The sequence below is a fragment of the Chionomys nivalis genome, chromosome 8 (assembly GCF_950005125.1).
Source record: "Chionomys nivalis chromosome 8, mChiNiv1.1, whole genome shotgun sequence".
Classification (NCBI taxonomy): Eukaryota; Metazoa; Chordata; class Mammalia; order Rodentia; family Cricetidae; genus Chionomys; species Chionomys nivalis.
Window position 1 is genome coordinate 71,557,355 of NC_080093.1, and position 24,557 is coordinate 71,581,911.

The following is a 24,557-nucleotide window of genomic DNA, read 5'->3' on the forward strand; positions in this document are numbered from 1 at the left end:
TTGGGACTGAAGATGCTATTTACCAGTGGCCTTGCACCCTTCTGCGGGAACCTTCCCTCTTTACTGCTTCATTATCATCTGTGGCAGGGGCTCCACCCCATCTGATTGGAGCAGCATTGATCACATGATGTAAAGTCAGCTGACTTAGAGACTGTCCTACTATCTATTGCTTGTGTGGTCTGGTTTGCAAAGGTGGACGCAGCCCACCAGCTTTTCAAGGGATCTGAACTAAGATCCAGAGGAAACTCTCATTCCAAGGTCAAGTCCATTGTCAACTGAGCTTCCAGAGCTTAGCCACAGAACATGATCTCTCCCTACTGTTGACACCACACAGGTTTTTGGGGTGATTGACTGGAGGATTTCTGTCCCCATGAACATTTCCCCAGGATATCCTTAGCTGTGGGTAAAAAAGCTTCCTCATCTCAAGTTGTTCCCACTGACCACTTCTAGAGACAAAGGTAGGAATTTCTGCTTTCTCCCTCTAACCAGGATGCCTCCCGTCATGTGGTGTTTGCCCATGTGATAAGACAGTCTTTCTCCTACTTTGCTCTGCTCCACGATCCTTTCATGGATTAGTTGGCCCTTAGAATCAGTTGCTTGATGACATTCTTTTGCTATTGCTATTTGTTGTTTGGATTTCTCTTGTTGATCAACATTAATTTTTTGACAGTTACATGTGTTGCAAAGTTTTTCTGTGCCAAATGAAATTTCAGATGAGAACTCTTATCTCAGGGCTTGAAGAGATGGCTCGATTGGTAAAGTGCTGTCTAGGTAAGCATGAGTTCATATCACTGGTGTCCATGTAAAGAACTGGGCCCAGCAGTGAGTACATGTCATCCTAGGGCTGGGGAGAGGGAGACAGCATTCCTGGGGCTTGCTGGCCAGCCAGCCTAGCAGAATCAGCAAGCTTTGTGGGAGATTTTGCCTCCAAAAACAAGGTGGGTAGAGATAGGAGACGCTGATGGTGACCTATGCCCCCTACACTTACAGGCAGACATAAATGTGCACCAGTGCACACAAGTGTACACACACGAATAAAAACACTTAAAAATGAATTTAGCTGGGCGGTGGTGGCGCACGCCTTTAATTCCAGCACTGAGGAGGCAGAGGCAGGCGGATCTCTGTGAGTTCGAAGCCAACCTGGTCTACAAGAGCTAGTTCCAAGACAACTAGGGCTGTTTAACAGAGAAACCCTGCCTCAAAAAAAACCAAAAAACCCCGATCCTCCAAAACCAACCCCCAAAACAAACAAACAAACAACAACAAAAAACAAAAATCAAACAAAATCAAAACCAAGCCAAAACAAAACAAAACTGGCTTGACCTACTTTAACTCAATGCAGCCATTTCCGCTGGGAGTATTTCCTGGGTCAGAGAAGTCTGTGTGAGGAGCAAACAGGCCTCTACCGTCCAGTGAGGGACAGCTGTGAGCATGCCTTCCAGAGGCCGTGAGCCCAAATACTCATCCTCCCACCACAGCTGGTAATCTGTGCCTGGTACAGACAACAAGTTGAGTTAGCTGGCTTTCCGTCTCCGTGAGTCATCTGAGCAAAGCACCCGGAGGGAGGGAGGATTTGCTTCAGGCCGTGGTCACTTGTCTCTGTGATCCTGGGCCTGTGGTGAGGCAGAGCTTTCTGGTTGAGTGAGCGTGAGGTAGAGACTGATCACCTGAGGGTGGACAGGAAGAAGAGAGAGGAAGGAGCTGGAGGTGACAAATGACCTTCAAAGACTACAACCCATCTCCTAAAGCTTCCCCCGTCTCCCCAAATAGCACCAGCAACTAACTGGGAACCAGGTCCAATATATGATTAATACATAAATGTGGCCGACATTTCAGACTCAAACAAATGCTATTCTTCCTGATACCACTCTTGTGTTGACTATAGTACCCCTTCTTCCCAGGATTCTCACAGTGAAATCTAATCTGTGTTATCTGGTATTAAGAGGTAGGAGCTTCAAGGGGTGGGTGGTTAGGCCTCTGCCCTCCTGTTCACCATGATGAATGGATTAATGCATTATCTCGGGGGTAGGCCAGCTACAAAACTCAGCTTTACTGGGTCTTCTCCTATTCTTTATCCTTAGCCATCGGCAAATGGAGCCCTTTGACCTTGGACTGGAACCCTGAGTCCAGATAAACCTCTCTTTCCTAACTGGTCTGTGGAGGTGTGCTACAGACTGAGGTGACTACTCCCATCATCACGATAATTCATTCCTGAGTTCTGTCCATAATCTGTGTGTCTGTGGACATTACTTTGTTTTGTTCTCATGAGCATTCTGGGAGCTCTCGCTGCTTTCCGTCCTTCCGTCTTAGCTCATCTGTCACAGCATAGTTGCTTTTCTGATACTTCTTCTAGGGGATCACAGGTCTTGCCATCACGTGCTGGGCATGGCCTCCACTGACTTGGCCATGCTTTGTCTTTATCTGTTCAGCTGGAAGCGAGGTGAGGACAGCCAGCCCTCTGTTGTCTTCATCAAGGTACCCGACACACAGTAGGTGCCAAAAGATACTTGTAGGATGAATTCCCATTTCATGGAGGCAAATCAAAGCTCAGAGAGGTGATCAATTTCTTCTAGAGTCCTCTGCTGGGAAAGACAGCACGGGGATGCTGATGTGGGTCCTATTGGCTCAGGTCCTGGCTTCATTATACACTGGCTTCCTGGCACGGAGGTGGGGGGCACTGCATGCCAGCATTCTGGCTGAAGGTGAGGTCAAATCAAGAGTGACGCTTCACATCTGGCCTCACACTTGGTCTCCCGAGACAGATGTTTTAGAAGTGGCGTTAAGGTTCTTGCCTGGTGAGATGCCACTTGCTCTGAGACCCTGAGCACCCCTCAGGGCCAGAGAGAATGCCAGAAGACTGAAAATGTTAGCAATAGCCAGGGCTTGACCTCTGGGCAGTAGGCCATGGTGCCCAGGGGCTGCGGAGGGTCTGGAAGGCAGGAGCGCAGAGACATGAGCTTTCAGTCTGCCCTGGGCTTGTTCTCTTAGCTCAGCAGCTTTGCATAGATCCTGTCTCCGCTGTTTCGGACAGTTCACTCCATCCTCACTTTATCTCATTTATCAAGTGTTTGGTCTTAGTTTCTGCATTGTTCTATGGAGAAGCCTTCTTAGGCTGGGGACATAGGTGAGTTCTCCTGCTGACTTGCACTTTCTGTCAGTGAATGTACTCCAAGGTTAGAAGGCACGCCTCCAGCAACAACGCCTTGCTCCTGCTGGCACAGCCCACATTATCTGTGTGGACCTGGGGCTGTGACATGCCCTCTGGGGGACCAACCCTGATGCCGCACAAGCAGAGGGAACCAAAATCCTCTTTGCTTCTTGGCTTGTGCTATCTTTGAAGCCATAGTCTTTACATATCCCCCGTTCATTCAACATTTGTATGCTGAAGTCTTAACTATCAGCATGCCTGGAGATGAGACTAATTCAAGTTAAGTCAGTTCATGAGGGTGGGTAGGATAGGCACCATCCTGAGACTCCTAGGGAGCACTCAGGATCTTGGGGAGCGCTACTTCTTTCTATTGACACACAGATGAATGGCCCCTGAGGCCACAACCAGAAGGAGGCCATCTGCAAGCCAGGAAGAGTCTTCACAAGAAGCAGAATATTTGGCACTTTGATCTTGAACTCCCAGCCCCAGAAGTGTAAGGAAATAAACTGTTGAACCCAATGGACTAACCTACGGCATTTTGACATGTCAGTGGAGTGGAGCCTAAGACCAATCATTCCACTTGGGCAGAGCCTGGACTCCTTGCTTTAGCAATAGCATCGTGGTTTCTTAGGGATGTGGTGAAGGGGACAAAGTCACACGCAAAATTCAACCAGATCCTGGAAAGGCTCTTTCTGTGACTTTCGTTAGGGACAAACTAACATTCATATGCTTACCTCACTGTTTAACTGGGTCATTGGCAACATTTTCAAAGGAGTCAGGTTGAATAACAAGGGAGTATGCCTAGTTGTTAGGAAGAAGTTAGAATTTGTCAGCATGTAGGCACCACAAAGGTACTGCCAAGTCTGTGAACAACGCTCATCTACCCAAATCCCTTCCCTTGGGTGGGGACCTTGTTTTGCTTTTCTGGAGGAAATTCTGCTTTAATTATGTTCAACCTTACAGCATGATGAAATATCAATGGGAGACCCAAAACATATTAAATATTCTAAATTACCTTCCTTATGTTATTCCTGCTTTGCCATTTGCAGGTTTTGTTTGGAGGAGACCACTTGATGCTAGCTCTGGATTCTTCTTTGGGGTAGGTGTAATAGTTTAAATAAAATGTTGCAGGTCCCTGAGCGGTGATAGGCAGCGGGCAGCAGTCCCCAGGCAGGGAGCCGCTTGGTGGTGAGAGACTTTGATGGGGCAGCCAGTCCCATAAGGAGAGACAGACAGACAGGTACACCACGAGACTATGCTGCAAGTCTATGAAGGTGGCTGGTCCTGGGCAGGGAGCCACAGTACAGGTGAGAGACAGAGACATGGATAGGCATACCATGCAGAGTGATGTTGGATATTTATATGGAGGGGAAGGGGAGATGGGGAGAAGAGGAGAGAGAGAGAGAGAGAGAGAGAGGGAGAGAGAGAGAGAATGTGAGAGAGAAACAGAAGGGGGAAAAGGAGAAGTGGGGAGAAGGGAGAGACAGAAGCTGCCTTTGAGAGAGAGAGAGAGAGAGAGAGAGAGAGAGAGAGAGAGAAGAGACTCGGGCTGGAAGCTGAGTGGGGTGGCGGTGGTGGTAGTGGGTAGGGGTGGTGGGGGAGAGAGTGGGGTGGTCATGGATTATCTCTTAAAGGGACAGGACAGATTATTAAAGTAGGCATAAGCTCCATAACACTGGCTAGCCTAGACTCTGGAGGACAGTGCCTGTACGACCCTTGGCTAGCTCTAGCAATCTCATGTTAATGCTTGTGCGCATCCTAGACTCACATTGAAACTTAATTGCCAAAATAACTACGGCAAGAAGTAGAACGTTTAGGAGGTGAGCTGTGAGGGGGGAACCCTGTTGAACAGAATCAGGTGCCCTAAGAGGCTTCCTGAAGACAGTTCATCTTTGCCTTTCAGCCTTGTGAGGGTAGTGCTGGCTCCTCCCTGGGGGAGAGCACAGTACCTTCCTCAGGTATCCGGACAAGTTAGAGGCTTATTGTAGCCACCCCAGCCTCCAGAACTGTAAGAAAGTTAAGTTTGGGTCCTCTATAAGCTACTCAGTTTCAGGGATCTTCGTTATGGTAGTTAAGACTCACTATCAGGACTCACACACTTTTGTCCATTTCAAGGCCAACTCTCTTTGTGTGACAAACTCTTGTTTCCATTACCACTGCTTCCCAGATTCAGCACAGCTGTGGTGAACTGTCCCTGTCCCTGTCAGCGCTCCATATCCTAAGCTCTTGGTGAAGTCTCTGTTTCCCTTTCTCCATAACTATATCCTGTAGTCCAAAGGCCACCAGCAAACTTGACGACACATGCCAAAGTTCATCTAAATGACATAAAATTAAAAATTAAGCTCTCAGGGGCACTGCCATATTCTAGGTATGGAGCAGCCTCATATGGCTAGTAACAATTGCACTGGGCAGCAAGGTCTCTACGGAAAGTTCTAGTAGACAATGATGGTGCTTAGCATGCAAGGTCATTCAGGTGCATACACACGAGGCCCCTATATCCACTGGGGTGGGTTGGGTGGTCATTAGTGGATAGAATCCTTAGATTTCTGGCCCCCAGTGGGCAATTCTGTTCCTTTGCTTGGCTTTTTTTGATCATAGGGAGATTTTTTTTTCTTTTTAAATTTTTTAAATTGTTTTAATTTTTTTTTTTTTTGTGGGGGGAGATAGGCTTCTGTAGGAAGGATTGTACATAGGCTTCTGCAGGATTGTACCCCAGGTGCCTAAAGGAACTGCTCCTTGGCACACCTTTACTGATCACCCCACTCTTCCCTGACTCTTTTCCCTTGTACTTCACCTATGTTTTTGGAGACCACCTCCTAAGCAGGCCACCTGTACATGCTGGTCCTTGTCTGTAGCCTGTTTTGGGGGAACTGACTGAGATACATGAGCATTAGCAAATTCTTCCCCACCTTCGCTGCTTGTGCCTCGGGATGGACCAATTGTCCTCTGTCTGGGAGATAACAGCTTCCTAGTGGGTGTCCTATAGCTTCTTCCTTCTGTCAGGTTCACACTGAAGTCTAAAGACAGATATGAAGCCCTGAGAAGTCTCAAGCTTGAGCCCTTCAGGAACTCTCTGCTACAAGCTGAATTGTGGCTCCTAATATGTTGAAGTTCTAGTCTTCAGCATCTCTGAGTGTGGCTGTGTCTGAGGAGACAGAGGTAATTAAGGATGAATGGGGTCATCAGGTCATTCCTGTAAATCTGATATTCTTAGAGAAAGTGCAGATTCCAACATAGACACTTTATATGACTTGGAGCTGCAGGGTCTCCCCAAAGGCTCAGAGTCGAGGGCTTGGTCTCCAGCTGGTAGAGGAAATTATTGAGAGATGATTGGATCATGAGAACTCTGATCTGGTCAACAGGTTAATTCATGGGTAAATTCATGTTTTAATAGACAGCTGGATAGAAGTATGGAAGTGTGGAAGTGGGAAGTAGCTCTCTGGGGTGGTTTTTGACAGGTATGTCTTTCTGTCTCCTGTCTCTGTGTCTCTTTCCTGATTGTTGTGAGGGGAGCAGTTTCCTCCACCACGGACCCTCACACCCATGATGCTAAGTCACATTGCTCAGAAACAGGGCACAGTGACTGTGGACTGAACGCTCTGAAACTGTGAGCCAAGTGAGTCATTCTCCCCTTAAAATAGATTTTCATTTTCTCAGGTATTTGACATCATGACAAAAAATATGAGAGAGAGAGAGAGAGAGAGAGAGAGAGAGAGAGAGAGAGAGAGAGAGAGAGAGAGAGAGAACAGTGAAAGGTGCCATCTGCAAGCCAAGGACAGCACAGCAAGAGAGCTCTACCCACAAGGCAAGGAGCGAGGCCTTGGAAGGAAGCAATCTGCAGACATCCTTCAGCAACCTTGCACTTCTAGCCTCTGGAATGGTGAGAAGTCTGTTCATGTTTAATCTACCCACCTATGGTACTTTGTTGTGGAAGCCAGCAGATGAATTCTTTCCATTTCTTCTCGGGTTGTGTCTAGATTGTTTTAAGGAATCTGAAGTTATGTCCTGGCTCATTTTCTCAAGGCTGAGCAATGGCAGGTGTGCCCCAAGTCACCCAAAGCTGTGTCAGAAACAATTTTTCCAAGTCAGTCATCCACCTAGTACATCTAAGTATTGATTTTTAGGGGGGAGGGCTATTATGTTTTCAATTTTAGTGCCCTAGTATTTATCACTAGTATATTGATATACAGTATATATATATATATTTAAAAGGGTGAATTTTTTTGTTTTTTTTTTTAATTGATTTTATTGAGCTCTACATTTTTCTCTGCTCCCCTCCCTGCCTCTCCCCTCCACTTCAACCCTCTCCCATGGTCTCCATGCTCCCAATTTACTCAGGAGATCTTGCCTTTTTCTACTTCCCATGTAGATTAGATTCATGTATGTTTCTCTTAGGGTCCTCTTTGTTGTCTAGGTTCTCTGGGATTGTGAATTGTAGGCTGGTTTTTCTTTATGTCTAAAAGCCACTTACGAGTGAGTACATATGATATTTGTCTTTCTGAGTCTGGGTTACCTCTCTCAATATGATGTTTTCTAGATCCATCCATTTGTCTGCAAATTTCAAGATATCATTTTTTTCTGCTGTGTAGTACTCCATTGTGTAAATGTACCACATTTTTCTTATCCATTCTTCGATCAAAGGGCATTTAGGTTGTTTCCAGGTTCTGGCTATGACAAACAATGCTGCTATGAACATAGTTGAGCACATGTCCTTGTGGCATGATTGAGCATCCTTTGGATATATACCCAAAAGTGGTATTACTGGGTCTTGAGGGAGGTTGTTTCCTAATTTTCTGAGAAATCGTCACACTGACATCCAAAGGGGTTGTACCAGCTTGCATTCCCACCAGTAGAAGTGTTCCCTTTTCCCCACAACCTCTCCAGTATAAGTTGTCATCAGTGTTTTGATCTTGGCCATTCTTACAGGTGTAAGATAGAATCTCAGAGTTGTTTTGATTTGCATTTCTCTGATGGCTAAGGATGTTGAGCATTTCCTTAAGTGTCTTTCAGCCATTTTAGATTCCTCTGTTGAGAGTTCTCTGTTTAGGTCTGTACTTCATTTTTTTTTATTGGATTATGTGTTCTTTTGATGACCAATTTCTTGAGTTCTTTATATATTTTGGAGATCAGACCTCTGTTTGATGTGGGGGTTGGTGAAGATCTTTTCCCATTCTGTAGGCTGTTGTCTTATTGGCCATGTCCTTTGCTTTACAGAAGCTTTTCAGTTTCAGGAGGTCCCATTTATTAGTTGTTTTTCTCAGTGTCTGTTCTATTGGGGTTATGTTTAGGAGGTTGTCTTCTGTGCCAAAAATTCAAGTGGCTGGCTTTATGTTGAGGTCTTTGGACTTGAGTATTGTGCATGGTGATAGATATGGATCTATTTTCATTCTTCTACATGTTGATATCCAGTTAGAACCTATATTTTTTTGAGACAGGATATTATTATGTATGTCAGACGGCCTTGGACTTGTGATCATCTTACTCACAATTATAAATTATGAATGAATGTTGGATCTTACCAAATGTGTTTCTTTATCAATTAATTTTCAAATGTCAAATCACTCTGAAATCCTTGGTATAAACTAAGTTTGATCAAGATATATATATATATATATATACACATACATATGTATGTATATACATATGTGTATATATATACCTTTAGGTAAATATTACCTTGACATTATTTGCATATTTTCATTTTCCAATATTTTAAAAGACTTTGCATTTTGTACTCATGATTGTATTGATGCATTCTTTTTTATGATTATAGTCTTTGCCTGAGATTAGTGTTAGCAATGTATTGTGATATATTAAGTTCATAAAGTGAATTAAGAGGCAACCATGGTGCTCTGTTTTCTGGGAGAGAATTATTAAGATGTTTAACTTTTCTCTTCTGCTAAACGAAATTCTACAATGAACCCCCTGGGGTCTGAATACTTCTTCTGGGGAGAATTTTGCATTACAAATTTACTTTTTCTAATAGTTACATGCTATTCAAATGATCCATTTTGCATCAGATAAGTTATGATAGTTTGTGCTTTTTACGGTATTGTTCTTTAACTTGTTAAATTTGTGTGTGAAGAAGCTCACTGTATCCCTGTTAATGTCTGTAGGGTCTGTACTGATGTCTCTGTTTATTCTGGACACTGACAGTTTGTCTCTCTGCTTGTAGTTTTTGGCAGTCTTCTGAGAATGAATACAGACAATTAGTTGTATTGAGATAGCTGAGAATCAGCTTTTCATCTAGTTGATCTCTACTATTTCTTTATTTCCAACTCTATTGACTTTAACCTTTCTTCTACTTTCTTCAAATGTATTTTGATCTTTTTTCCATGTTGCTGAGATGGTGGCTTAGTTTGTAATTTTAGAGTATTCCTCTTTTCTCATGTAAGCATTTAGTGCTACAAATATCTTTTCTATGTTGTTTTAACTGTCTACAAATTTTGATAGATTGCATTTTTATTTTTGTTTAGCTCACTGTGTCTTGAAATTTACCATGAGATTTTCTTTTTGACCCACAGGGTTGTTTTAACACTGCATTATTTAGCATCTAAAAATTTAACCCTTTTCTTTCTATCATTGATTTCTAGCTTTAGTCTATTGCATGCAGTCTTTGAACATACTTGGTATGATTTTAATTCTTTTAAATTTCTTGAGGCTTGTTATGACTTTGGATATAGTCTATTTGGATATTATTTTGTGTGTACTTGAGCAGTGTGTGTATTATTGATATTTCACAGGATGTTGTAGAAATTTCACAAAAGTCCCGTTGGGCATAGGGTTCTTCTATTTCTTCCATTGCCTAATTTTCTGACTAGTTTGACCAGCACTGACTCCTCTGGTCATGTATTTCTATTTATCTATTTTTATTTTTGATAATTATTTTTGTTCTGAAGTCTGCTTTAACAGATTAATAAATGTTAATAAATAAGTAATTAATAATTGATATCTGTAGGATATACATCTTTATATTCTTACTGTGAAGCTACCAGTATTGTGATGTTCAATGGTGATTTCTCCTGGACAGTACAAAATTGCATCACTCTAAGCAGGGTGGTGGTGGTGGTGGTGCACTCCTTTAATCCCAGTACTTAGGAGTCATAGGCAGGCAGATCTCTGAGTTCAAGGCCAGCCTGGTCTACAGAGCTAGTTCCAGGACAGTCTTCAAAGCTACAGAAAGATCCCCTCTCTCTCTCTCAAAAAAAAAAAAACCCTAATACACAAAACCAAAAGAAGAAAGTTGCATCACTCTTCCAATCTCTGTCTTTTTTTAAAGATTTATTTTTATTTTAAATAATGTGTGTGTATGGGAGGGGTATGTGCATGTGAGTGCAGGTGTGTGTGGAGACCAGAAGGTGGTACCAGAATCCCCAGAGCTAGAGTTACAGTCAGTTATGAGTCGTCTTATGTGGGTGTTGGGAACAGAACTTGGGTCTTTTGTAAGACCAGTACATACTTTTAACTACTGAACCACCTCTCCAGGACCCAATCTGTCTTTTAATTGTTTACATTTACTGTAGGTACTTATATTACTGGCTAAAGTTGCCATTTAATTTTTTATTTTTCTGTTTTCTTTTCTTTTTTACCTACCTGTGGGTTACTGGAATCTAGGAACACTTTCCATTGGTATGGATCTTGGCTTATTGATACAAATACAAGGTCAATATTGTTATATGTATTTTCTGTTCTTGATTAAGGTATTGTGTTTGTGCATCTCATTTAAAAATGTAATGTATAATTAAGAAATACAGGTTAGTAGTCATTTATAATAGTCAAATTTGTAGTCATGTTAGGCTCTCTAGATATATAGAGACATATTTCAGATGGATAGTTATTCTTCAAACCTTTCAAAGACCTACAGACCATGACATTTAAAATGTTTTAAAAACTTAGGACTTTTCATGACAGTGAGACACATATGCTCCTGCCAGCATCGATCTATTCCTGAGAGAATGTTGTGTACTGAAGACACTCCACTTGGAGCTTCTTGTCTTATTGGCAAAACTGGCTTTTGGGCAAAGAACTGCCTATGCCTCGACCACTGACAAAATGCATGATGTCTGGACAGGGCAAGCAAGATACAAGAAAAAAGACTACAAAACCTTGCCAAGATAGGATAAGATGGCTCTGAAAATTTTCCTGCCTCTGAAAAGGGCCTGTCAGTTACTTTAGGCCTTAGCCAAAGTTGGTTGCTCCAATGTTGCAAATGAGACTTTGGGTGATTGCCCACATAGCCAGTTGTCTCTGTCATTTATTACACATTTTGGAAGTTGCTTGATTGTACTTCTTGTCTACTCAAGTAATAATATTTCCCTTTTCAGTCTTCGATAGTGTTTAAGACTAGATAGTCATACTTACTTTCCTCTCATGATTTGGCCAAGCCATTTTTAATACAAGACTTGGATTCCTTAAGATAGGATAATTATTGGAACATTTATTGTATGTTTTTTGCTTGATATTTTTTATGTTGGTTGTAATTCTAATTTTTATACTTGATATTTGTTCTTATTGTATATAGTTTTGTACTAGACTTAGAACTTTCTTATTTAAGCAAAACAGGGAGGTGCTGTGGGAACTTCTTCAACCAATAGCCTTTGATATACCAGTCCACTTGGACATGGTCTCTTATACTATAAATGCAACTGTAAAGCTTTCTCTCTCTCTCTCTCTCTCTCTCTCTCTCTCTCTCTCTCTCTCTCTCTCTCTCTCTCTCTCTCGCTCAATTTGGTCTCTGTTCCCTGTTTGTTCAGAGTTCTGTGACCTGTGAGTCTACCCCTGAGTAAATATCCCTTTATTATATTCAATCCTGATCTAGTGTGGGATTACTTTATAGTATCCATCTTCACTACTGGATTTATCTACAGTGTTTCTTTTCTTTTTTCTTTTTTTTGGTTTTTTGAGACAGGGTTTCTCTGTGGTTTTGGAGCCTGTCCTGGAACTAGCTCTTGTAGACCAGGCTGGTCTCGAACTCACAGAGATCCACCTGCCTCTGCCTCCCGAGTGCTGGGATTAAAGGCATGCGCCACCACCGCCCAGCTTTTTTTCTTTTGTTTTTTTATCTACAGTGTTTCTAAGAGCAAATGTATTTGTCACTATGTAGTTTGTGTGTTTTTCATGAGTTAAAGGCTTAATCTCCAGAATGGTACTCTAACCTTCCCCATGGCTTCTGAACACATTTAGAAACATATTGGATGGTTTTATAAATTTTGAACCAACCATGAAATGTACTTTGAACATTAAAGTGAAGAAAACCACATGTATTTATCCATCTTCATCCTTTCTGTCTCATTTTGACTTTTTAATTAACTTTCGTTTTTTCAAGATCTATTTTTAAGTGTGTGTGTGTGTGTGATGTGTCGGTGAATCCAGAAGAGCATGTTAGATTGCCTGGAATTGGAATTATGGGGGATGGTGACTTCTCAACAAAGGTGCTGGGAACCAAGCTTGTGTTCTCTGTGAGAGCCTTATGGGCTCTTAACCACTGAGCCACATCTCTAGCCTCCTCACTCTTCCTTTTAAAATTTTTTATGCCTTTGTATTTCTTCTTGAAAAAAGATGATTTACTAAAGATGCTCAATGACTTGTTATTCTTTGCTAACTATTGACACTTCATTTTCATTATCGGCACCCAAAGTGATGGAGATTTGGCAAGAATGATCAGAGTAAAGATGGTAAGCCACCAGAGAAACCAAGGTCCAAGTACACGCTCCCTTCCCTTCTTAACACGCAATTTTCCTCCTTTTAATCTTTTTGTTTGTTTGTTTAAAATGTTTCCCATAGCGGTCCTTTCACAGCAGGTCTGCTAGAGACAAAGTCCCTTCATTTTCTTTTACCCAAAAATACCCGGTTCCCCTCCCTTAGGACATTACTACTATGTGGTGATCCTTAGGGATTAGGGATCACAACTCTTTCCTGGGTGTGATGGCTGCTGCTTGCTCCCCTGTGGAGGAGAAACTGAACCTAGGGTCCTTTATGTTGCTTCTCCATTTTCTTTGGAAGCACTGCTTATCTTGCAGCTTGCAAGGTATTTCTTTTCTTTTCTTTTTTTTTTCTTTCTTTCTTTCTTTCTTTTTTTTTTTTTTTTTTTTTTGTGTATCTGAAGTTGACTGTGGTGCATCCTGAGGTGGATTTGTTTGGTTTTGTATGTGTGTGAATTTGATGAGTTTTCTGATTCTGTAAATTTATCCACCTTACTGAGCTCACAAAAAAGAGTTGCCATCTTTCTCACCCTTGTCTTTCCCCACCTCTTTTGAGCCTCAGTGGTTTGATCTTTTGATGAAAGACCCAAGAGCCCCTGACACTCTGCTCAACCCTTTCAAGCTTGTTTTCTCTCTATCATTCAGATAGGGTGATTAAAAAACAAAAACAAAAACAAAGCAAACCCTTTCTATCTTTGTCTCCTGGCCTCTCTTTTCTGTTAATGAATTTATTTGGCCAATGTATTTTCAATTTCCTTTATTCTATTTCTCAGTTCTAAAGTGTACAGCTCCTTTGTTTCTTCTATTGCTATCAGGTCTGCTGTAGGTGTGCTTGGAAGCATTTTATGAAGGCTGCTCTAAATTCCTTCCAAGGTAATTCTCTTGCTTTCTTTGTTTTGCTTTTGCTTTTTGAGACCAGCTCTCCCACTATGTAGGCAGCCTAACCATGTGTTGGTGATCCTCCTGTCTCACTCTTTCAGGTGTTGGTACTATGGTGTCCACTACCAAGCAAAGCAATTATGATTGTCATTGTATTGATGTTGGCATCTGTTGGTTATCTTCTCCACCTGAGTTGAAAGTTCTTGTGATTTGGTTGTACAGTGTTTCCCACAGGCTCCTGTGTGGGAGGCTGGGTCCCAGCTGGTAGATCGGGTCTTTGAGTGGTGCTTCAGGAAGGCTCTGACTCAGTCAATGGGTTAATCTGTTGATGGATTCACAACTGGATGGCATTGTGGGGGGGGCAATGGGAACTGGGGAGTGGGGCTTAGGTGGAGTAATGGGCAGACCTGTGCAGGGGATATGATCTCTACCTGTTTATGATCTTGACTGGCTTTCCTGGTCTATGATGATATGAACAGCTGTCCTCTGCTACACACTCCCACTACTGTGAGATTCTTCTCAATTGCACAGGGCCGTTATCTATAGCTATACCTGGTTGACTAGAGTCCAGGTTCTCCTCCAAGGCCCCTCAACACTGTTGGTAGATGTGAAAAGCTCCCGCCTCACTTCCTTGATGATGTCCTGGCAGACAGGCACTTTGTGACAAAGTCTTGGCTCCATATATTCCTAGTTGGGTTCAGGTGGACACAGTGTTTCTCCGTGATGTTGACTGGAGTATCCTCACCATCTAAGACATCTTCTTCCTGTGTGGTTGCCCCTTCCTGTTCTGTCAGCTGGAAAGAGCCATCTTTCACCTGGGCTTTGACCTGGCTCTGAAGATGCTTCTGACTCTGTGGCTTCATTAGTTTTAAATCTAAGGCAAAAAGAAAACCTAAGAAACTCCCCACCATGATGTTCCTTGCCTCACAAAGTCCATGGCATTGGCTCCATCCTCCAGAACCTAGGACTATCTTTTGTATAACAGCCAGGTGTTTCAGATATATTTGGTGGATGGAGTAGGGAAACATACTTCATTTCCCAGAAGTCTAAGTTTATAAATATCTTAATGTAGTATGTGTGCATGCATGTACGTGTGTGTGTGTGTGTAGGCATTCCCTTGCCATGGCCCATGTGTGGAGGCTGAGGGCAACATTGCGGAGTTGGTCCTTTTCTTCCACCTTTAGGACTGAACTCAGGTTTCCTGGCTTGCGTGGCAAACACGACATCCACCAAACCATCTCACAGGCCATTTCCACTATTTTTTGAGACAGGATCTCACACTGAACCTAGAGTTCACCAGTTGGCTAAGCTTGCTGGCCAGTCCCAGAATCCCCCAGTTCCTCTCTGACCAGCACTGGGGTTTTAGACACTCTTGCCAACACTTCTGACTTTCACATGGGTTGGGGGATCCAAAGTCAGGGCCTCATGCTTGTGCAGCAAGCGTTTACCAGCGGAGCCATCTCTCCGGCCTTTAATGTAGTATTGTTTTTAAATCAAGATTAATACAAAACAGGGGTTAACAAAACTCAAACGATTTAAAGAAAGACAGGATCAGAATGTTTGATCTTCCCTTCATCCTGTGCTCTGGCCTGGCTTGTCCCAATGTGACTACTGATCCTGCCTTTACTTAAAATGTTTTTTCCCTTTTTAATTCATCATGGGCCGTTGAGTTGCTCTTGGTTAAAAAAAAATATTGCTTCACTAAAATATTTACCGTGATTCTTGACTTTTGGCAGCCCCATCCTTTTTGGTTTTTTTAAAATTGATGCAGATACTTTATTTACCACCTCTCCCAGTCCTGACCCTGGCTCCTGTAGTGTTTGAAAGCACCCACTCTGGCAGGATGGCAGTCCTCTGGATGGGTGCCTCTGTATGTGCGATGAATCCCCAGGGCAGAAGATAAGCATGGGAGGCTCTGCAGGGGCTTCACCTCCCTCCGACTACACTGAGACCCGAACTTTAAAATTCTCAGGTGGCCAGGGAGCCCTGGAGAAAGGGATGATCCAGGGATGAAGGAGTAGCAAAGTCCCGGGCAGGGTGTGCCTGGTTCCAGGAGGTGCCTGGGAAGAAGAGTCGATGCTGTACAAGGGCTTATTGCACAGGAGAACCAATTCTATGGTGGCCCCAGGGTTTGATAAAATGATCTATTGAAAGCTGAGGGACAGGAGACACAGGAGGCAGCTTCATCCACTGGAGGCATGGGAGATGAAGCTGCCTCAGCTGAGGGGAATAGATGGGCCAGTACTTTTATCTAGGATGATGGAGAGAACCACTGGTCCAAGTGAAACCTGTAGATTCTTATAATCATGGAATTCACACCTGCCTCCATAGCTTCCTTATCTGGGGCTGGCTTTGCTACTGTCCCAGAACCCAATAGTAGAAAAATATAGGTGGGCATCACTCCTGGTTCTGTTTCCTCCTCACCTTCTCATTACCTAGTCCATTAATAATTCCTGTTGGTTATGCTCAGATCCATTTACTTCTCCACCTTCATCATAGGCCCAGAAATCTCCTTAAGAGCAATTAAGATTTGTTCCTTGCTATTTTTGCTTCTCTCCCCATGTGCCTGTGCACACATAGACACACAGAGAGACGCGCACACACACACACACACACAGGCATAAACAGACACACAGACAAACACACACAAACACATAGACATAAATAGACACACACAGACATAGACACAAACAGACACACGGACACACTCAGACACACACACACACACACACACACACACACACACACACACAAAATCAGCTGTCTACCACTTACTTCTTGGTCCGTGCATCCACATCCGAGGTACCTCCACTTCAACAGGTGACTGTGTGATTGGTAGGGTCAGATGATCATGTAACTGATTCTGTGTGTCTTAGAGAAATTCACTTTTCTGAGGAAAGGACCCAAATCTTCAGTTTTCAATTTACTGCTTTATTTAACCACCACCAAGACAAGAAACAAAACCTTTCTCGGGCACCGAGTCCTCCCTGAGCACTTCCCCAGCCCGTGTGCCTAGCTGCACGCTATTCTGTGGTCTCCACCATCACAGATGAATTTTGTGTAAACAGAGTCAGACAGTCTGCATCCTTTGCAGAAAGCCTCTCTTGATAAGTGTCATATAGGAGAGGCTCAGGTGTGTGTGTGTGTGTGTGTGTGGTGTACTCTTTGCTCACAGCCATGCAATATTCCATTGCGTGAATATACCACAAGTTATTTACCTGTTGCGGTGCTGAGGGATCGTCAGTTGTCTTCAGTTTTGGGGCTGCTGTGAATATTCCCATAGACTTTTTATGGTGGATATAAGCATTGATTTCTCTTGGGCGTATACCCAGGGTGGGATTACCAGGTCAGAGCGTAGGGCTGTGTGTGGTGGGAAGAGGCTACTGAGTGGTTCTGTGCAGGGGATACAGTTTCACATTCATAGAAGATGACATTCAGGGATGGCATGGTCTCACCACCATCTGATGACCCTATTTTGGTCATTGTGGTGAGGGATTGCTGGACTCAGAGTATCTCTGACAGTGGGCAGGGCCAGTCAGACTTTGAAATGATGTAACTCGTGCTTCTGAGTGCTTCCATAAGGACTCAGGATCCTGGTGGCCCTGAGGTGCCTGTCCTTCCGCAGGAAGTGGCAAGGCAGCTCATAGAGAGAGGCATGAAGACGACTCTGGAAGGGACGGGACCATATGATGCTGGGGTTCTAGAGAGGGCGGAGACACTGGGAAGTAGCCCTGGTCCACTGCTGCCCGAGGACCACCTAGGTCTAACAGCTCTGCTCTGTCCCCAAAATGAGTGCCCCTTTGTCTCCACCTTCTCCCCTCTTTGTGTCAGCTAATTTGAATGGATTGTTTTTTCTCTGCAGCTTTAGGGCCATGGGAGAGTGTTCTATTCTTTTCCTTTCGAACCTTCTCGTTCTTTAGCAGCTGTTTTTGGAAAGGCTAGATGCCGTTTGTCAATCCCTCACCACGTTCCAGGTTTCCTGTGGGTTTGTTTCAGGCATGCAACATGATGGCCCGATGAAGAAGGGCCTTGGTGCCACCCTGGTCCTCAGAGATGGCAAAGTGAGGCTCAGAGAGGTTCTGGAACCTCTGCCACATGCCCTATCTATTCTGAGGCTCACAGATGCCTGCCACTGTTTCAGGGATTATTGCCATTCCCCGTGTCTCCCTCACAAGTCCTGGAAGGATGTAGGCTGTGTCACAGGGAAGGAAAGTAGTTCATCCTGGGGACAATAGAACCTCTTGCATTCCGCTGCCCTGTCTCTAGTTTCATCTCATATACCTCTCTTTCCAACAACACCTTGCTCTTTGGGAGAACTAAAATGTATTTCCAGAATGTTATGCTTGGTATCATGGCAGGAGCCTAGGAATTAGAGAAAGCTACACCAAGATTAACATGACGGAAGCCATGTGATAAAGACAGGAAGCCCTTCCCTCACTGGGCTTCATACAGCACACAGCACCGCGAGAACAGCCGGTGCTATACAAACACCACAGAGAGGTGAGTGCCCAGAGCTCCTTGGTCTTTCCCCTCAGCTCCAGATCTCCCCATTCTTGAGAGTATATTCGCTTTCTTAATGAACTATCTCTATTTCTATTTTGAACTGCACATCCCTGGTGCAACCAGTTGCAGTGGGAGCTGAGAACCTGGAAACTCCAGTGGGTGCCCACTGGGACTCAGACATGTGCCCACAACAATATTCTCTATATATCTCTCAAGATGCAATTATAATTTCGGGTAGCTCCACTGGGTGCCATGGCATCCTACAGAATTGAACTCGAATCCCGCTGTCCTTTGTGTTTTATGGACATGGCCTGGGGCCGGGCCCCAGACTCTCACTCTTCTCAACTGTAAAATGGGAATGAGGAATCAAACTCCATGGGGTTCTGGTGAGAAGCAAGGAAGCAAATGAAAGCCCGCGGCTCTGCTTGGCATGGAGAAGCTGGGCGCTCAGTTGTGCTTTTGTTTATTGTTGCGGTTTCTCTTGTCCCTGGAGTCACAGATAGTGGGAAATCTTCAAGACCTGTTTCCACAGAGGCTCCATGAGAACCTGGCAGTTGCTGCAGCCTGAAGCGCTGCTGACCCCAGCCCAGCTTCTCTCTGGGGATCTCCAGGCAGCTTCATAGCTGTGAGGCCTCTGCTTGTTGCTAGGCACAGAAAAACAAATATTGTTTTAGAAACATTAATAATTGAGACGATTTCTGCAGAGAATTGGCCAGCATTAGGGGAATTGAAAATTAAGACAAAGACACTAACTGCCTCCAGCTGACTCCCTGGTGAATAATTCATTCATGTGCCCAGAGCCCACAGAGGCCTAGAAAACAGAAAGCCTCAGCGTCTGTCTTTCCTGCCACTGCCTGCTCTGTACCCTTATTTTCCTGACCCGTCATAGAGAGGGGGCTCTGTCATCTGGAGAAATGGCAAGAGTGAGTGACACAGTAGGACCCTACTGGAGTTTTCGATGCCATCTTGTCACTCTGTGACCTTTGATAAATTCAGCCCCTCCAAAAGCAGAAGCCCTGCTTGGCATCACCTTGGCACTGATGAATCTTGTAGACCCAAGTGATAGAAGAGACCTAGAGTTGCCAGCAAGGCCTTGCCCCCACAGCTCTTGCTAGATGGCTCTTTCACCCTGTTCAAGTCTCTTTCTTTCCTCTAGGTGTAGGAAGTTAAGGCCTACCAGGCCTAAAGGAGCTAACCTGGAGTCTGCCTGGAGCTGTCAAAGGTCCTGTCTGTGCCTAGCCAATAAGGAGTGAACAAGTGGTGTTTCCTGAGTGCCTAGCGACAGGCGCTGTCAGAGGTCCTGATGGTGCCTAGCCAATGAGAGACGAGCACGAGATGCCAACTGTCAACCGATCAGAATGCCTGGGTGCTGGGGGAGTCTATAAGTTTCTCCTCGATGTTAAACGAGTCTGCTGTAAACCTTCTATCTGACTCCCGGCATCTATGGTGGTTGACATCGCGCCTTTTCACTCCCTCCCCCGAGGAAGATGTTAGGACCCAGCAATACTAGTGTGCCCTTACTGTGGGTCTGCTCTGTGACTGTGACAGAGTCCTAACGCCAGGGGACAATTACAGTTCAGGGTTACTCTAATGAAGATGAACGCAGCAGCATCCATTGCGAGAGCCTCCGGCTTCAGCCTCAGAGAGACCGCTGAGGACTCTGTGGTGGAAAGTGCACGGGGACTGATCCCTGTTGGTGAGAGATGGTGTTTTTGCTTTCACAAGTGGATCTGATGGTCCTCTGAGTAGAACATGTGATCCTGGGACCCACGCCAGTCTGTCTTTGCAACCTGTCACCTTACGACCCGAGGATGTTATCCAGCTACTAGACCTGGTGTCCGTGCCTGTGTGTGATGGTTCTAACTTCTGCAGTCTCTCTGATCACAGTTTAATTCTCATTGGATGGAGTTTTCAATGCTTAGGTTCAGATGGTTCATCCCAGGGTGTGCGTTAAGCACCTGCTGGATACAAAGCATGGCTATCAGGGCTGAGGACACGACGTCACAACTGCAGGGAACAGGTACTGTTGTAGGTTCTGGGGATGCAACCAGGGCCATCACAGTTCCTCATGGAGTTAAAGGCTCACCAGCGAGGCAGATTTGTCAGCTCACAGCTCTGAGAGTATATCCAGGTAAATGAGATGGGTATAGTCTAGGGGAGGCAATCTTCCCAGGGCAGAGACACCAGAGCTGAGTTCTAAAAGCAGCACAGAAGTGAGCAGGGCATCTCCCAGTTAAGAGCACTGGTACTGCAAAGGCCCTAGGGTGGGGTGTGTGCAGTTGAGCAAGTGAAGGTTCTATAGAGAGTGAAGAGATGAAGCCGAGACCACAGTGTTCAGAAAGGCAGACCTTTGGTGGTCATGATGAGAATTCTGTATTGAAATGGAGGGAAAATTAGAGATTGGTCCCATCAGTTCTAGCTTTGAGACAGCATCACCCACCCACCCCTTCTGCAGCTCAGAATCTGCAGGCTGTACTGTGGCTGGGCTCTGCTGGGGGTTTTCTGGTCTGGGCTTGCTTCTTTAGATTCGGCCTTTTATCGTTTTTTCCCCTCCCCCATTCTGTGATGCTCTAGGCATGGAAGTGGATGTGGGAGACACGAGGAAGCTTTTCTCCAGCTGCCACTCCACGTGCCTCAGGAAGGAAGGAGAGAGAGGTGTGTTCAGAGTCCCCAAGAAACAGCACACCTAGGCTCTGCCCATGGGTGGCCTGTTGCCAAAGACACTGGAGTCTGTAAATGTCTTTAGAGCAGAGACAGGGTAGAGAGCTTAGTGGTTAAGGTCATGGACTCCAGGCTAGATTCTGTGTTCAAATTCCAGTTTCTCCACTTCCACAGAGACATCTCTGTATCTCAGTTCCCCATAGGTAAAGCGGATTAACCATGGTAGGCTGCATAGATTACCCCCATCTACGATCAAGGAAACCCCCAGACTCTACTACAGTGAGTAAACTGACAGCAGCTTTCAGAAAATGAGAGATGAGGGAGACAGAGATGGAGAGGAGAGAGGAGCTGGGGAGAGAAGAAAGGAAGAAAGAGGAGTGGGGAGAAAACACACAGCAGAGAAGATGGGAGCTTAGATCCCAGCACCCTGCAGCTGTAGCGTTGTAACACTGTGGGTTTTGATATAGGATTTCTAAGACTTGAAGGAGGCAGGATTGTGGTGAGGCAAATCATGGAGAGTTTTATTTGTTTGAGACAGAATCTTGCTGTACATCTACCCCAGGCTGACTTCAAACCCACAGCCCCTCTCTTTGGCCTCCTCGGGTAACAGTGTGTCGTCACTCACTGGATGTTTTTCTCATAAAGTTGCTCACCACTTTTTCTGAAATTCTAGCTTCTGGGCTTGATGCAGGGAACTGTACGGCTTCTGGTGACACATGGTCCTGTATCCAAACGTTCAACTTCCAAACTAGGAGCAGCCTGGGAACCTTTCGTCCAGAGAACCGACATACTGTGCACCAGTACTCGGCAGTGAGCTTGACCTTGGGTGACTCACAGTGCACAAGAAAGGCTAACCCAGAGGGACCCCATACTGCATGGAATAGCCACAACCTAGGCATATAAAATAACAGACCGACAGAACGCTGCTTGGCGTTTTGCTGTGGGGGCATGGGACTGGATGCATGCGTTTACAACAGTCGCAAGCTGCGCACTAACCAGGGTGGGTTTTGCTACCTGTAAACTACATCAGGGAACAGCATGTGTGAAGGCTACGGGTGGAGATGTGGCTCAGGGGCGGAGCGGCAAGCGAAAGTTGACAGGACAGGAGGTGATGGTCTCAGCTGCCAGGAGCTGGATGCCCTAGTGCGGGGCAAGCGCCAGATGGCAGTTGAATAGAAACAGCTTATTTCAGAAAGATTGCTGTGTCTTCTTAGAACCCTCCCTCCTCATTTGAATTTGTGAGCAAAATGTAAAGCCCAGGAGACTGTCTTCAGACTCCTGTCTTCCCTGTCCAGGAGACACATGCTTCAACTTGCCCCTCCCCCACTCGCTTCTATCACCTCTCTGGCCCTGCAGATTTTTTTTTTTTTTTGACTCCAGAATTAAAAGATGGGAAGGAGGAGGTCCAGGGTTGCAATGCTGTGAAGTGGCCATGGACTGAACACTTGGGAGCCGGTCCCCTCCACAAGCCTCGTCTCTCAGCTGATTATTACAGGTATTTTGTCTTCAACACGAGGCTGGCATGATCTGGGGACTTTAAAAGCAACTGACTCGTAGTCCACAGAGTGGGGCAGCCGGGGTGCCTGGAGTGTTCCATGTTTCATAGTGATTCTGCTGAACAGGTGTAGGGGAAGACAGAGCTATGGGTTGGGTGTCTCGGTGGATAGGAGGGGTGTCAGGGACTGTGGGACACAGTGTCTCATTCAGGATCCTGCTGGGACAGCTGGATATGAGGATGCATCTGTGGTGGGGGACATGAGAGGGTGGTTAGAGGGAGGGACCAGGCTTGGTCCTGGTGTCACTGTGCCTAAGAAGCCTGTGGCTTCCATGATGAGACACAGTGTACAATTTCAATCTGTGTGCTCATCTTTCTAATGGAGGAGGGGTGGCCGAGTCTCCCTCAGCGAGGCATGCAGAAAGTGGCTGGGGGGCACTCAGTGCTGCAGCTGAGTGTCTGTGTCCACTCAACATTTGTGTGTGTATTATGTGGGTCACGTGTAGGCATATGTTCACGCGTGTTTGTACGAGTGTGTGTGGGACAGAGGTTGATGTTGGGTGACCTCGCCAGGATCTCTCATTGGATCAGGAGCTTGCTGGCAGAACGGAGTGGCCAGCCAGTAAGCCTCAGGGATCCTCTTGTTCCCATCTCTCCAGGACTAGGATTGTAGGTGTGTACAACCTCAGAAGGTTTTTTATTATTATTTTTTTTTTTACGTAGATTCTGGGGATCAAGCTCACCACTTTGCTGGCTAAGCCAGTTCTGGCCTCCTATATTGAAGTGGAATCTCCCAACATAAGGTGTTTGGATCACAGGGGTGAAGGCCTCGCGAATGGGATTAGCACCTTGGTGAACTATGTCACAGTGTCTCACAACAGGGGCCTGCTGCCATTCCTCCCCGTGACATTACAGGCCAAAGGTAGCCATCTATGATCAAGTGGCTCCTCCTGTCAATGCCTTGGACCTTAGCCTGAAGCCTACAGGAAATAGTGACTCTGAAAATGCATTTCACCCCAGGTGACTGGCTTGGCAGCAGTCCCTGTGGTAACTGTAGCTGGTTCTCTAGTGAGTTTGAGCTACTTTCCCCATAGCCTGGCTAGGAAGACACACACAGACCCCAAGCACACGTGACCTCTCCAGATACTGTTTATTGTCTTTGGTGCCCCCTCCACTTTCCTTCTGTCGCCTATGGATGTTTTGTTGCCTCTGCCCTCTTTGTGCACCCGCTTGTTTCCTAGATCTCTAAGCTTAGTCCGGGAAAGGGTCCCACTGTTCCGAGAAGGGAAGGGGCCAGGACCTCAGGCCTTCTACCCGCTTAGACAACATTCATCCATGGCCTGGAGTTCCCACCCCGGCAGTTCCTGGTAGGTTGATCTCTTAGTCTGTGCAGCAGCTACAATGACATTGTGCCGCAAGGAACAGGGCTCCAACCCTCTGAGCAAAGGGCTGTCCCTAGCATCTCACTTTTGCTTTCCTACGACCCACATAGGAACACAAATAGTGCTCTGAACCTTTGCTCCTGGATGGCACCGGGGTGCAGCTGTCCAGAAAGAACTAGACAGGAAGGTACTGTTCTCCCATGGGGAATGCTTTTTGGGGGAAATGACAAATCCTCTCATAGGTTCGCTCTAGGCATTTCACTCCTGGGCTAGTGGGACTTGAAGCTGCTCCTGATGGTTCCCCAGATGAGCTGGGCTGCTGAGAGTCATGGGTGTTCTCTGTGTATCACGACCCCAGGTTGGTGCCTCTGTGGGCAATACCTGCGGTGACAGCACATTACAGAGCTCAGCAGAGACGGAGCAGGGTCCTCATCATCCCAGATGCTTCTGGACCTGGGCCACTCCCGCCCGGCACAGGCGTCACGCCTTTCTTCAGAGCACATGCTGGTTGTCAGCGTCCCTCATTGTTTACAGTGGGTTCACCACAGAAGGTTCCACCTTCTCATGGCAAGTTAACACAGTTGTCTGTCGTCACTATGGGTCTTGGTGCTGATGGATTTGATGGGGCTTACGGATAACCTGTGCCTAGGTTCACGGTACTCGATGCTCTTTCCATCAAGGTGGTTTTGATACAGGCGGCCCAGCATGGATGGTTCCTGCTCCAGTTCTTCTTACAATAGCTTCCCATGTAGATGGTCACACTGCCTATTTCTCAGCAGAGGATCCTG